The sequence below is a fragment of the Kogia breviceps genome, chromosome 9 (genome assembly GCF_026419965.1).
Source record: "Kogia breviceps isolate mKogBre1 chromosome 9, mKogBre1 haplotype 1, whole genome shotgun sequence".
Lineage (NCBI taxonomy): Eukaryota > Metazoa > Chordata > Mammalia > Artiodactyla > Physeteridae > Kogia > Kogia breviceps.
In genome coordinates, this window is record NC_081318.1 from 91,854,583 (window position 1) to 91,868,595 (window position 14,013).

Sequence of the window (14,013 nt, forward strand, 5' to 3'; positions counted from 1 at the left end):
GTGGTTTGGCTGTAGGAAAGTTGCCTTGAACCTGGAGAGGTGGGACCCATGGAATGGGTAGCACGCAGTATAACTCTAGAGGCTCTGCCTTTGCTCCTCCAACCTCAGCAATCCTCTCAGCCTGAGGAGTATCCAGCCTTATGTCTTCTGGCGCTGTGGGTGTCGATGTGGTCAATCCTGGTTGCATCACAGCCCCTGCACGCTTTTTGGCCGAATTTCCCTCCCTCTCGCCGTGCTTCTTTCTTCTGTGTTTTGGAAATGTATTTTTAGAATGGGCTTTAGCTGATTTTCAGTGCTGTGTTGATGCCGCTTGACACACACTTGATTCACTTACAGAGAGATATCAATACTTAGGTTTTCAGATGCTTACGAGTCTGATATATTCTTCTGTGATGAATAGGAGCTGTTGAGTCCTGTTCACTGAGCAAGGAGTAGGTGGTGTCTATTATATATTTGCTTTTCCGACCGGTATCTGTGCTCATTTCCAAGTCGTGTTGTATGCATCACGCCACCTCACCTTTCCGCTTAAGCAGGCCTAAGTGTGTTTTCGAAAAGCGTGAGTCTGTTCTCTTTTGTCATTCGGGTCGTGGGTAGCGATTTGTACATTCCCTCTCTAAGTGATATCCCAAGTTTCTTTTTCTGTGGGACAGATTTCACTTAGCATCATCGTACCTCAATCCACTCATTATGCTGGAACCAGCCTTATGACATGGATTCCATGGCTGAGGGATATTCCCTCGTACCTAAGTAGCACAAATTCTTGGTCCATTTCTCTCTTCCCCGGCATTTGAAGGGTGTCCCGAAGTCGAGGTTGTTGTAAAGAGAGAAGCCCTAAACTTTGGGGTGCCTGCGTCTGGTTGATTTTTAGTTTTCCCAAGATATAGGCCCACGTGTGGAGGTGCCCTATGCTCTGTGGTTCTGTTCTGTACGTGTTTTAGGAACGAGCATACGCTTCTCCAGAGTGGCTGTTGGCATTTTGCGTCCCTCCCGGCAACTGAACAAGGCTCCCTTATCTCCTTGGCCTGTCCTGCCTTTCTGGTTTTTAGACATTTTCCGGATGGCTCTTTTGCCCGGGGGGGGGAGTGAGATTTCTTTGTAGTGCCGATTTGCTCTCCCCGGGTGCTTGGTTGGCCAAAAAGGGCGTATGCGTTTTTTCCTGAATATATTCAGGAAAAAACGCATACGCCCTTTTTGGCCAACTGCATCATTGTCCACGTTCTGCCGCTTTTCCTGTGCTGGGAAGGCCATTCCCATCTACCTCCTGAACTCCGTTTCGTGCAATTCTGCCTTGCGTTCAAATCCCCTTCGTGGCCTTACCTCAGTATGTTTTTGGACGAGTGTTATCATTTAGAGCTCGGCAGGTTTGTGAAGTGCAGTGCCCCAGAGCTCCGTTTGGCAGCTCGCTTTGGTGTGAGCTGGCCGCAATAGCGCCAGATTGCTTCAGGCCCTGTTGTGCTTGCGGCGAGGCAGGCCGAGCCTTTGGTGAATTCCTCTTCGTGATGGGAAATTAGAGTGACGTGGGCCTGTCCGAACACCGCCAGCTGGTCTCTGATTGGTTCCCCCTCTGCCAGGTCATCCTTCGGACCACTTGCAGAGACTACGAAAGAGGAGTGTCAAGACGCTGATCCTGCAAGTGGGGGAATTGTTAGTCAAGCGGCTGGAATGGCGGACGCTAGCACCCGGAGGTGAAAAATGAGGTGCGCTTTCGAAAGCTTTCCCGATCACACGGTGTACCATCCCCTGGGATTCCCATGAGTGGTTTGGCTGTAGGAAAGTTGCCTTGAACCTGGAGAGGTGGGACCCATGGAATGGGTAGCACGCAGGATAACTCTAGAGGCTCTGCCTTTGCTCCTCCAACCTCAGCAATCCTCTCAGCCTGAGGAGTATCCAGCCTTATGTCTTCTGCCGCTGTGGGTGTCGATGTGGTCAATCCTGGTTGCATCACAGCCCCTGCACGCTTTTTGGCAGAATTTCCCTCCCTCTCGCCGTGCTTCTTTCTTCTGTGTTTTGGAAATGTATTTTTAGAATGGGCTTTAGCTGATTTTCAGTGCTGTGTTGATGCCGCTTGACACACACTTGATTCACTTACAGAGAGATATCAATACTTAGGTTTTCAGATGCTTACGAGTCTGATATATTCTTCTGTGATGAATAGGAGCTGTTGAGTCCTGTTCACTGAGCAAGGAGTAGGTGGTGTCTATTATATATTTGCTTTTCCGACCGGTATCTGTGCTCATTTCCAAGTCGTGTTTTATGCATCACGCCACCTCACCTTTCCGCTTAAGCAGGCCTAAGTGTGTTTTCGAAAAGCGTGAGTCTGTTCTCTTTTGTCATTCGGGTCGTGGGTAGCGATTTGTACATTCCCTCTCTAAGTGATATCCCAAGTTTCTTTTTCTGTGGGACAGATTTCACTTAGCATCATCGTACCTCAATCCACTCATTATGCTGGAACCAGCCTTATGACATGGATTCCATGGCTGAGGGATATTCCCTCGTACCTAAGTAGCACAAATTCTTGGTCCATTTCTCTCTTCTCCGGCATTTGAAGGGTGTCCCGAAGTCGAGGTTGTTGTAAAGAGAGAAGCCCTAACCTTTGGGGTGCCTGCGTCTGGTTGATTTTTAGTTTTCCCAAGATATAGGCCCACGTGTGGAGGTGCCCTATGCTCTGTGGTTCTGTTCTGTACGTGTTTTAGGAACGAGCATACGCTTCTCCAGAGTGGCTGTTGGCATTTTGCGTCCCTCCCGGCAACTGAACAAGGCTCCCTTATCTCCTTGGCCTGTCCTGCCTTTCTGGTTTTTAGACATTTTCCGGATGGCTCTTTTGCCCGGGGGGGGAGTGAGATTTCTTTGTAGTGCCGATTTGCTCTCCCCGGGTGCTTGGTTGGCCAAAAAGGGCATATGCGTTTTTTCCTGAATATATTCAGGAAAAAACGCATACGCCCTTTTTGGCCAACTGCATCATTGTCCACGTTCTGCCGCTTTTCCTGTGCTGGGAAGGCCATTCCCATCTACCTCCTGAACTCCGTTTCGTGCAATTCTGCCTTGCGTTCAAATCCCCTTCGTGGCCTTACCTCAGTATGTTTTTGGACGAGTGTTATCATTTAGAGCTCGGCAGGTTTGTGAAGTGCAGTGCCCCAGAGCTCCGTTTGGCAGCTCGCTTTGGTGTGAGCTGGCCGCAATAGCGCCAGATTGCTTCAGGCCCCGTTGTGCTTGCGGCGAGGCAGGCCGAGCCTTTGGTGAATTCCTCTTCGTGATGGGAAATTAGAGTGACGTGGTCCTGTCCGAACACCGCCAGCTGGTCTCTGATTGGTTCCCCCTCTGCCAGGTCATCCTTCGGACCACTTGCAGAGACTACGAAAGAGGAGTGTCAAGACGCTGATCCTGCAAGTGGGGGAATTGTTAGTCAAGCGGCTGGAATGGCGGACGCTAGCACCCGGAGGTGAAAAATGAGGTGCGCTTTCGAAAGCTTTCCCGATCACACGGTGTACCATCCCCTGGGATTCCCATGAGTGGTTTGGCTGTAGGAAAGTTGCCTTGAACCTGGAGAGGTGGGACCCATGGAATGGGTAGCACGCAGGATAACTCTAGAGGCTCTGCCTTTGCTCCTCCAACCTCAGCAATCCTCTCAGCCTGAGGAGTATCCAGCCTTATGTCTTCTGGCGCTGTGGGTGTCGATGTGGTCAATCCTGGTTGCATCACAGCCCCTGCACGCTTTTTGGCCGAATTTCCCTCCCTCTCGCCGTGCTTCTTTCTTCTGTGTTTTGGAAATGTATTTTTAGAATGGGCTTTAGCTGATTTTCAGTGCTGTGTTGATGCCGCTTGACACACACTTGATTCACTTACAGAGAGATATCAATACTTAGGTTTTCAGATGCTTACGAGTCTGATATATTCTTCTGTGATGAATAGGAGCTGTTGAGTCCTGTTCACTGAGCAAGGAGTAGGTGGTGTCTATTATATATTTGCTTTTCCGACCGGTATCTGTGCTCATTTCCAAGTCGTGTTGTATGCATCACGCCACCTCACCTTTCCGCTTAAGCAGGCCTAAGTGTGTTTTCGAAAAGCGTGAGTCTGTTCTCTTTTGTCATTCGGGTCGTGGGTAGCGATTTGTACATTCCCTCTCTAAGTGATATCCCAAGTTTCTTTTTCTGTGGGACAGATTTCACTTAGCATCATCGTACCTCAATCCACTCATTATGCTGGAACCAGCCTTATGACATGGATTCCATGGCTGAGGGATATTCCCTCGTACCTAAGTAGCACAAATTCTTGGTCCATTTCTCTCTTCCCCGGCATTTGAAGGGTGTCCCGAAGTCGAGGTTGTTGTAAAGAGAGAAGCCCTAAACTTTGGGGTGCCTGCGTCTGGTTGATTTTTAGTTTTCCCAAGATATAGGCCCACGTGTGGAGGTGCCCTATGCTCTGTGGTTCTGTTCTGTACGTGTTTTAGGAACGAGCATACGCTTCTCCAGAGTGGCTGTTGGCATTTTGCGTCCCTCCCGGCAACTGAACAAGGCTCCCTTATCTCCTTGGCCTGTCCTGCCTTTCTGGTTTTTAGACATTTTCCGGATGGCTCTTTTGCCCGGGGGGAGAGTGAGATTTCTTTGTAGTGCCGATTTGCTCTCCCCGGGTGCTTGGTTGGCCAAAAAGGGCGTATGCGTTTTTTCCTGAATATATTCAGGAAAAAACGCATACGCCCTTTTTGGCCAACTGCATCATTGTCCACGTTCTGCCGCTTTTCCTGTGCTGGGAAGGCCATTCCCATCTACCTCCTGAACTCCGTTTCGTGCAATTCTGCCTTGCGTTCAAATCCCCTTCGTGGCCTTACCTCAGTATGTTTTTGGACGAGTGTTATCATTTAGAGCTCGGCAGGTTTGTGAAGTGCAGTGCCCCAGAGCTCCGTTTGGCAGCTCGCTTTGGTGTGAGCTGGCCGCAATAGCGCCAGATTGCTTCAGGCCCTGTTGTGCTTGCGGCGAGGCAGGCCGAGCCTTTGGTGAATTCCTCTTCGTGATGGGAAATTAGAGTGACGTGGGCCTGTCCGAACACCGCCAGCTGGTCTCTGATTGGTTCCCCCTCTGCCAGGTCATCCTTCGGACCACTTGCAGAGACTACGAAAGAGGAGTGTCAAGACGCTGATCCTGCAAGTGGGGGAATTGTTAGTCAAGCGGCTGGAATGGCGGACGCTAGCACCCGGAGGTGAAAAATGAGGTGCGCTTTCGAAAGCTTTCCCGATCACACGGTGTACCATCCCCTGGGATTCCCATGAGTGGTTTGGCTGTAGGAAAGTTGCCTTGAACCTGGAGAGGTGGGACCCATGGAATGGGTAGCACGCAGGATAACTCTAGAGGCTCTGCCTTTGCTCCTCCAACCTCAGCAATCCTCTCAGCCTGAGGAGTATCCAGCCTTATGTCTTCTGCCGCTGTGGGTGTCGATGTGGTCAATCCTGGTTGCATCACAGCCCCTGCACGCTTTTTGGCAGAATTTCCCTCCCTCTCGCCGTGCTTCTTTCTTCTGTGTTTTGGAAATGTATTTTTAGAATGGGCTTTAGCTGATTTTCAGTGCTGTGTTGATGCCGCTTGACACACACTTGATTCACTTACAGAGAGATATCAATACTTAGGTTTTCAGATGCTTACGAGTCTGATATATTCTTCTGTGATGAATAGGAGCTGTTGAGTCCTGTTCACTGAGCAAGGAGTAGGTGGTGTCTATTATATATTTGCTTTTCCGACCGGTATCTGTGCTCATTTCCAAGTCGTGTTTTATGCATCACGCCACCTCACCTTTCCGCTTAAGCAGGCCTAAGTGTGTTTTCGAAAAGCGTGAGTCTGTTCTCTTTTGTCATTCGGGTCGTGGGTAGCGATTTGTACATTCCCTCTCTAAGTGATATCCCAAGTTTCTTTTTCTGTGGGACAGATTTCACTTAGCATCATCGTACCTCAATCCACTCATTATGCTGGAACCAGCCTTATGACATGGATTCCATGGCTGAGGGATATTCCCTCGTACCTAAGTAGCACAAATTCTTGGTCCATTTCTCTCTTCTCCGGCATATGAAGGGTGTCCCGAAGTCGAGGTTGTTGTAAAGAGAGAAGCCCTAACCTTTGGGGTGCCTGCGTCTGGTTGATTTTTAGTTTTCCCAAGATATAGGCCCACGTGTGGAGGTGCCCTATGCTCTGTGGTTCTGTTCTGTACGTGTTTTAGGAACGAGCATACGCTTCTCCAGAGTGGCTGTTGGCATTTTGCGTCCCTCCCGGCAACTGAACAAGGCTCCCTTATCTCCTTGGCCTGTCCTGCCTTTCTGGTTTTTAGACATTTTCCGGATGGCTCTTTTGCCCGGGGGGGGAGTGAGATTTCTTTGTAGTGCCGATTTGCTCTCCCCGGGTGCTTGGTTGGCCAAAAAGGGCATATGCGTTTTTTCCTGAATATATTCAGGAAAAAACGCATACGCCCTTTTTGGCCAACTGCATCATTGTCCACGTTCTGCCGCTTTTCCTGTGCTGGGAAGGCCATTCCCATCTACCTCCTGAACTCCGTTTCGTGCAATTCTGCCTTGCGTTCAAATCCCCTTCGTGGCCTTACCTCAGTATGTTTTTGGACGAGTGTTATCATTTAGAGCTCGGCAGGTTTGTGAAGTGCAGTGCCCCAGAGCTCCGTTTGGCAGCTCGCTTTGGTGTGAGCTGGCCGCAATAGCGCCAGATTGCTTCAGGCCCCGTTGTGCTTGCGGCGAGGCAGGCCGAGCCTTTGGTGAATTCCTCTTCGTGATGGGAAATTAGAGTGACGTGGGCCTGTCCGAACACCGCCAGCTGGTCTCTGATTGGTTCCCCCTCTGCCAGGTCATCCTTCGGACCACTTGCAGAGACTACGAAAGAGGAGTGTCAAGACGCTGATCCTGCAAGTGGGGGAATTGTTAGTCAAGCGGCTGGAATGGCGGACGCTAGCACCCGGAGGTGAAAAATGAGGTGCGCTTTCGAAAGCTTTCCCGATCACACGGTGTACCATCCCCTGGGATTCCCATGAGTGGTTTGGCTGTAGGAAAGTTGCCTTGAACCTGGAGAGGTGGGACCCATGGAATGGGTAGCACGCAGGATAACTCTAGAGGCTCTGCCTTTGCTCCTCCAACCTCAGCAATCCTCTCAGCCTGAGGAGTATCCAGCCTTATGTCTTCTGCCGCTGTGGGTGTCGATGTGGTCAATCCTGGTTGCATCACAGCCCCTGCACGCTTTTTGGCAGAATTTCCCTCCCTCTCGCCGTGCTTCTTTCTTCTGTGTTTTGGAAATGTATTTTTAGAATGGGCTTTAGCTGATTTTCAGTGCTGTGTTGATGCCGCTTGACACACACTTGATTCACTTACAGAGAGATATCAATACTTAGGTTTTCAGATGCTTACGAGTCTGATATATTCTTCTGTGATGAATAGGAGCTGTTGAGTCCTGTTCACTGAGCAAGGAGTAGGTGGTGTCTATTATATATTTGCTTTTCCGACCGGTATCTGTGCTCATTTCCAAGTCGTGTTTTATGCATCACGCCACCTCACCTTTCCGCTTAAGCAGGCCTAAGTGTGTTTTCGAAAAGCGTGAGTCTGTTCTCTTTTGTCATTCGGGTCGTGGGTAGCGATTTGTACATTCCCTCTCTAAGTGATATCCCAAGTTTCTTTTTCTGTGGGACAGATTTCACTTAGCATCATCGTACCTCAATCCACTCATTATGCTGGAACCAGCCTTATGACATGGATTCCATGGCTGAGGGATATTCCCTCGTACCTAAGTAGCACAAATTCTTGGTCCATTTCTCTCTTCCCCGGCATTTGAAGGGTGTCCCGAAGTCGAGGTTGTTGTAAAGAGAGAAGCCCTAAACTTTGGGGTGCCTGCGTCTGGTTGATTTTTAGTTTTCCCAAGATATAGGCCCACGTGTGGAGGTGCCCTATGCTCTGTGGTTCTGTTCTGTACGTGTTTTAGGAACGAGCATACGCTTCTCCAGAGTGGCTGTTGGCATTTTGCGTCCCTCCCGGCAACTGAACAAGGCTCCCTTATCTCCTTGGCCTGTCCTGCCTTTCTGGTTTTTAGACATTTTCCGGATGGCTCTTTTGCCCGGGGGGGGAGTGAGATTTCTTTGTAGTGCCGATTTGCTCTCCCCGGGTGCTTGGTTGGCCAAAAAGGGCGTATGCGTTTTTTCCTGAATATATTCAGGAAAAAACGCATACGCCCTTTTTGGCCAACTGCATCATTGTCCACGTTCTGCCGCTTTTCCTGTGCTGGGAAGGCCATTCCCATCTACCTCCTGAACTCCGTTTCGTGCAATTCTGCCTTGCGTTCAAATCCCCTTCGTGGCCTTACCTCAGTATGTTTTTGGACGAGTGTTATCATTTAGAGCTCGGCAGGTTTGTGAAGTGCAGTGCCCCAGAGCTCCGTTTGGCAGCTCGCTTTGGTGTGAGCTGGCCGCAATAGCGCAAGATTGCTTCAGGCCCTGTTGTGCTTGCGGCGAGGCAGGCCGAGCCTTTGGTGAATTCCTCTTCGTGATGGGAAATTAGAGTGATGTGGGCCTGTCCGAACACCGCCAGCTGGTCTCTCATTGGTTCCCCGTCTTCCAGGTCATCCTTCGGACCACTTGCAGAGACTACGAAAGAGGAGTGTCAAGACGCTGATCCTGCAAGTGGGGGAATTGTTAGTCAAGCGGCTGGAATGGCGGACGCTAGCACCCGGAGGTGAAAAATGAGGTGCGCTTTCGAAAGCTTTCCCGATCACACGGTGTACCATCCCCTGGGATTCCCATGAGTGGTTTGGCTGTAGGAAAGTTGCCTTGAACCTGGAGAGGTGGGACCCATGGAATGGGTAGCACGCAGGATAACTCTAGAGGCTCTGCCTTTGCTCCTCCAACCTTAGCAATCCTCTCAGCCTGAGGAGTATCCAGCCTTATGTCTTCTGCCGCTGTGGGTGTAGATGTGGTCAATCCTGGTTGCATCACAGCCCCTGAACGCATTTTGGCAGAATTTCCCTCCCTCTCGCCGTGCTTCTTTCTTCTGTGTTTTGGAAATGTATTTTTAGAATGGGCTTTAGCTGATTTTCAGTGCTGTGTTGATGCCGCTTGACACACACTTGATTCACTTACAGAGAGATATCAATACTTAGGTTTTCAGATGCTTACGAGTCTGATATATTCTTCTGTGATGAATAGGAGCTGTTGAGTCCTGTTCACTGAGCAAGGAGTAGGTGGTGTCTATTATATATTTGCTTTTCCGACCGGTATCTGTGCTCATTTCCAAGTCGTGTTGTATGCATCACGCCACCTCACCTTTCCGCTTAAGCAGGCCTAAGTGTGTTTTCGAAAAGCGTGAGTCTGTTCTCTTTTGTCATTCGGGTCGTGGGTAGCGATTTGTACATTCCCTCTCTAAGTGATATCCCAAGTTTCTTTTTCTGTGGGACAGATTTCACTTAGCATCATCGTACCTCAATCCACTCATTATGCTGGAACCAGCCTTATGACATGGATTCCATGGCTGAGGGATATTCCCTCGTACCTAAGTAGCACAAATTCTTGGTCCATTTCTCTCTTCTCCGGCATATGAAGGGTGTCCCGAAGTCGAGGTTGTTGTAAAGAGAGAAGCCCTAAACTTTGGGGTGCCTGCGTCTGGTTGATTTTTAGTTTTCCCAAGATATAGGCCCACGTGTGGAGGTGCCCTATGCTCTGTGGTTCTGTTCTGTACGTGTTTTAGGAACGAGCATACGCTTCTCCAGTGTGGCTGATGGCATTTTGCGTCCCTCCCGGCAACTGAACAAGGCTCCCTTATCTCCTTGGGCTGTCCTGCCTTTCTGGTTTTTAGACATTTTCCGGATGGCTCTTTTGCCCGGGGGGGGAGTGAGATTTCTTTGTAGTGCCGATTTGCTCTCCCCGGGTGCTTGGTTGGCCAAAAAGGGCGTATGCGTTTTTTCCTGAATATATTCAGGAAAAAACGCATACGCCCTTTTTGGCCAACTGCATCATTGTCCACGTTCTGCCGCTTTTCCTGTGCTGGGAAGGCCATTCCCATCTACCTCCTGAACTCCGTTTCGTGCAATTCTGCCTTGCGTTCAAATCCCCATCGTGGCCTTACCTCAGTATGTTTTTGGACGAGTGTTATCATTTAGAGCTCGGCAGGTTTGTGAAGTGCAGTGCCCCAGAGCTCCGTTTGGCAGCTCGCTTTGGTGTGAGCTGGCCGCAATAGCGCCAGATTGCTTCAGGCCCTGTTGTGCTTGCGGCGAGGCAGGCCGAGCCTTTGGTGAATTCCTCTTCGTGATGGGAAATTAGAGTGACGTGGGCCTGTCCGAACACCGCCAGCTGGTCTCTGATTGGTTCCCCCTCTGCCAGGTCATCCTTCGGACCACTTGCAGAGACTACGAAAGAGGAGTGTCAAGACGCTGATCCTGCAAGTGGGGGAATTGTTAGTCAAGCGGCTGGAATGGCGGACGCTAGCACCCGGAGGTGAAAAATGAGGTGCGCTTTCGAAAGCTTTCCCGATCACACGGTGTACCATCCCCTGGGATTCCCATGAGTGGTTTGGCTGTAGGAAAGTTGCCTTGAACCTGGAGAGGTGGGACCCATGGAATGGGTAGCACGCAGGATAACTCTAGAGGCTCTGCCTTTGCTCCTCCAACCTCAGCAATCCTCTCAGCCTGAGGAGTATCCAGCCTTATGTCTTCTGCCGCTGTGGGTGTAGATGTGGTCAATCCTGGTTGCATCACAGCCCCTGCACGCTTTTTGGCAGAATTTCCCTCCCTCTCGCCGTGCTTCTTTCTTCTGTGTTTTGGAAATGTATTTTTAGAATGGGCTTTAGCTGATTTTCAGTGCTGTGTTGATGCCGCTTGACACACACTTGATTCACTTACAGAGAGATATCAATACTTAGGTTTTCAGATGCTTACGAGTCTGATATATTCTTCTGTGATGAATAGGAGCTGTTGAGTCCTGTTCACTGAGCAAGGAGTAGGTGGTGTCTATTATATATTTGCTTTTCCGACCGGTATCTGTGCTCATTTCCAAGTCGTGTTTTATGCATCACGCCACCTCACCTTTCCGCTTAAGCAGGCCTAAGTGTGTTTTCGAAAAGCGTGAGTCTGTTCTCTTTTGTCATTCGGGTCGTGGGTAGCGATTTGTACATTCCCTCTCTAAGTGATATCCCAAGTTTCTTTTTCTGTGGGACAGATTTCACTTAGCATCATCGTACCTCAATCCACTCATTATGCTGGAACCAGCCTTATGACATGGATTCCATGGCTGAGGGATATTCCCTCGTACCTAAGTAGCACAAATTCTTGGTCCATTTCTCTCTTCCCCGGCATTTGAAGGGTGTCCCGAAGTCGAGGTTGTTGTAAAGAGAGAAGCCCTAAACTTTGGGGTGCCTGCGTCTGGTTGATTTTTAGTTTTCCCAAGATATAGGCCCACGTGTGGAGGTGCCCTATGCTCTGTGGTTCTGTTCTGTACGTGTTTTAGGAACGAGCATACGCTTCTCCAGAGTGGCTGTTGGCATTTTGCGTCCCTCCCGGCAACTGAACAAGGCTCCCTTATCTCCTTGGCCTGTCCTGCCTTTCTGGTTTTTAGACATTTTCCGGATGGCTCTTTTGCCCGGGGGGGGGAGTGAGATTTCTTTGTAGTGCCGATTTGCTCTCCCCGGGTGCTTGGTTGGCCAAAAAGGGCGTATGCGTTTTTTCCTGAATATATTCAGGAAAAAACGCATACGCCCTTTTTGGCCAACTGCATCATTGTCCACGTTCTGCCGCTTTTCCTGTGCTGGGAAGGCCATTCCCATCTACCTCCTGAACTCCGTTTCGTGCAATTCTGCCTTGCGTTCAAATCCCCTTCGTGGCCTTACCTCAGTATGTTTTTGGACGAGTGTTATCATTGAGAGCTCGGCAGGTTTGTGAAGTGCAGTGCCCCAGAGCTCCGTTTGGCAGCTCGCTTTGGTGTGAGCTGGCCGCAATAGCGCCAGATTGCTTCAGGCCCTGTTGTGCTTGCGGCGAGGCAGGCCGAGCCTTTGGTGAATTCCTCTTCGTGATGGGAAATTAGAGTGACGTGGGCCTGTCCGAACACCGCCAGCTGGTCTCTGATTGGTTCCCCCTCGGCCAGGTCATCCTTCGGACCACTTGCAGAGACTACGAAAGAGGAGTGTCAAGACGCTGATCCTGCAAGTGGGGGAATTGTTAGTCAAGCGGCTGGAATGGCGGACGCTAGCACCCGGAGGTGAAAAATGAGGTGCGCTTTCGAAAGCTTTCCCGATCACACGGTGTACCATCCCCTGGGATTCCCATGAGTGGTTTGGCTGTAGGAAAGTTGCCTTGAACCTGGAGAGGTGGGACCCATGGAATGGGTAGCACGCAGGATAACTCTAGAGGCTCTGCCTTTGCTCCTCCAACCTCAGCAATCCTCTCAGCCTGAGGAGTATCCAGCCTTATGTCTTCTGCCGCTGTGGGTGTCGATGTGGTCAATCCTGGTTGCATCACAGCCCCTGCACGCTTTTTGGCAGAATTTCCCTCCCTCTCGCCGTGCTTCTTTCTTCTGTGTTTTGGAAATGTATTTTTAGAATGGTCTTTAGCTGATTTTCAGTGCTGTGTTGATGCCGCTTGACACACACTTGATTCACTTACAGAGAGATATCAATACTTAGGTTTTCAGATGCTTACGAGTCTGATATATTCTTCTGTGATGAATAGGAGCTGTTGAGTCCTGTTCACTGAGCAAGGAGTAGGTGGTGTCTATTATATATTTGCTTTTCCGACCGGTATCTGTGCTCATTTCCAAGTCGTGTTGTATGCATCTCGCCACCTCACCTTTCCGCTTAAGCAGGCCTAAGTGTGTTTTCGAAAAGCGTGAGTCTGTTCTCTTTTGTCATTCGGGTCGTGGGTAGCGATTTGTACATTCCCTCTCTAAGTGATATCCCAAGTTTCTTTTTCTGTGGGACAGATTTCACTTAGCATCATCGTACCTCAATCCACTCATTATGCTGGAACCAGCCTTATGACATGGATTCCATGGCTGAGGGATATTCCCTCGTACCTAAGTAGCACAAATTCTTGGTCCATTTCTCTCTTCCCCGGCAGATGAAGGGTGTCCCGAAGTCGAGGTTGTTGTAAAGAGAGAAGCCCTAAACTTTGGGATGCCTGCGTCTGGTTGATTTTTAGTTTTCCCAAGATATAGGCCCACGTGTGGAGGTGCCCTATGCTCTGTGGTTCTGTTCTGTACGTGTTTTAGGAACGAGCATACGCTTCTCCAGAGTGGCTGTTGGCATTTTGCGTCCCTCCCGGCAACTGAACAAGGCTCCCTTATCTCCTTGGCCTGTCCTGCCTTTCTGGTTTTTAGACATTTTCCGGATGGCTCTTTTGCCCGGCGGGGGAGTGAGATTTCTTTGTAGTGCCGATTTGCTCTTCGCGGGTGCTTGGTTGGCCAAAAAGGGCGTATGCGTTTTTTCCTGAATATATTCAGGAAAAAACGCATACGCCCTTTTTGGCCAACTGCATCATTGTCCACGTTCTGCCGCTTTTCCTGTGCTGGGAAGGCCATTCCCATCTACCTCCTGAACTCCGTTTCGTGCAATTCTGCCTTGCGTTCAAATCCCCTTCGTGGCCTTACCTCAGTATGTTTTTGGACGAGTGTTATCATTTAGAGCTCGGCAGGTTTGTGAAGTGCAGTGCCCCAGAGCTCCGTTTGGCAGCTCGCTTTGGTGTGAGCTGGCCGCAATAGCGCAAGATTGCTTCAGGCCCTGTTGTGCTTGCGGCGAGGCAGGCCGAGCCTTTGGTGAATTCCTCTTCGTGATGGGAAATTAGAGTGACGTGGGCCTGTCCGAACACCGCCAGCTGGTCTCTCATTGGTTCCCCGTCTTCCAGGTCATCCTTCGGACCACTTGCAGAGACTACGAAAGAGGAGTGTCAAGACGCTGATCCTGCAAGTGGGGGAATTGTTAGTCAAGCGGCTGGAATGGCGGACGCTAGCACCCGGAGGTGAAAAATGAGGTGCGCTTTCGAAAGCTTTCCCGATCACACGGTGTAC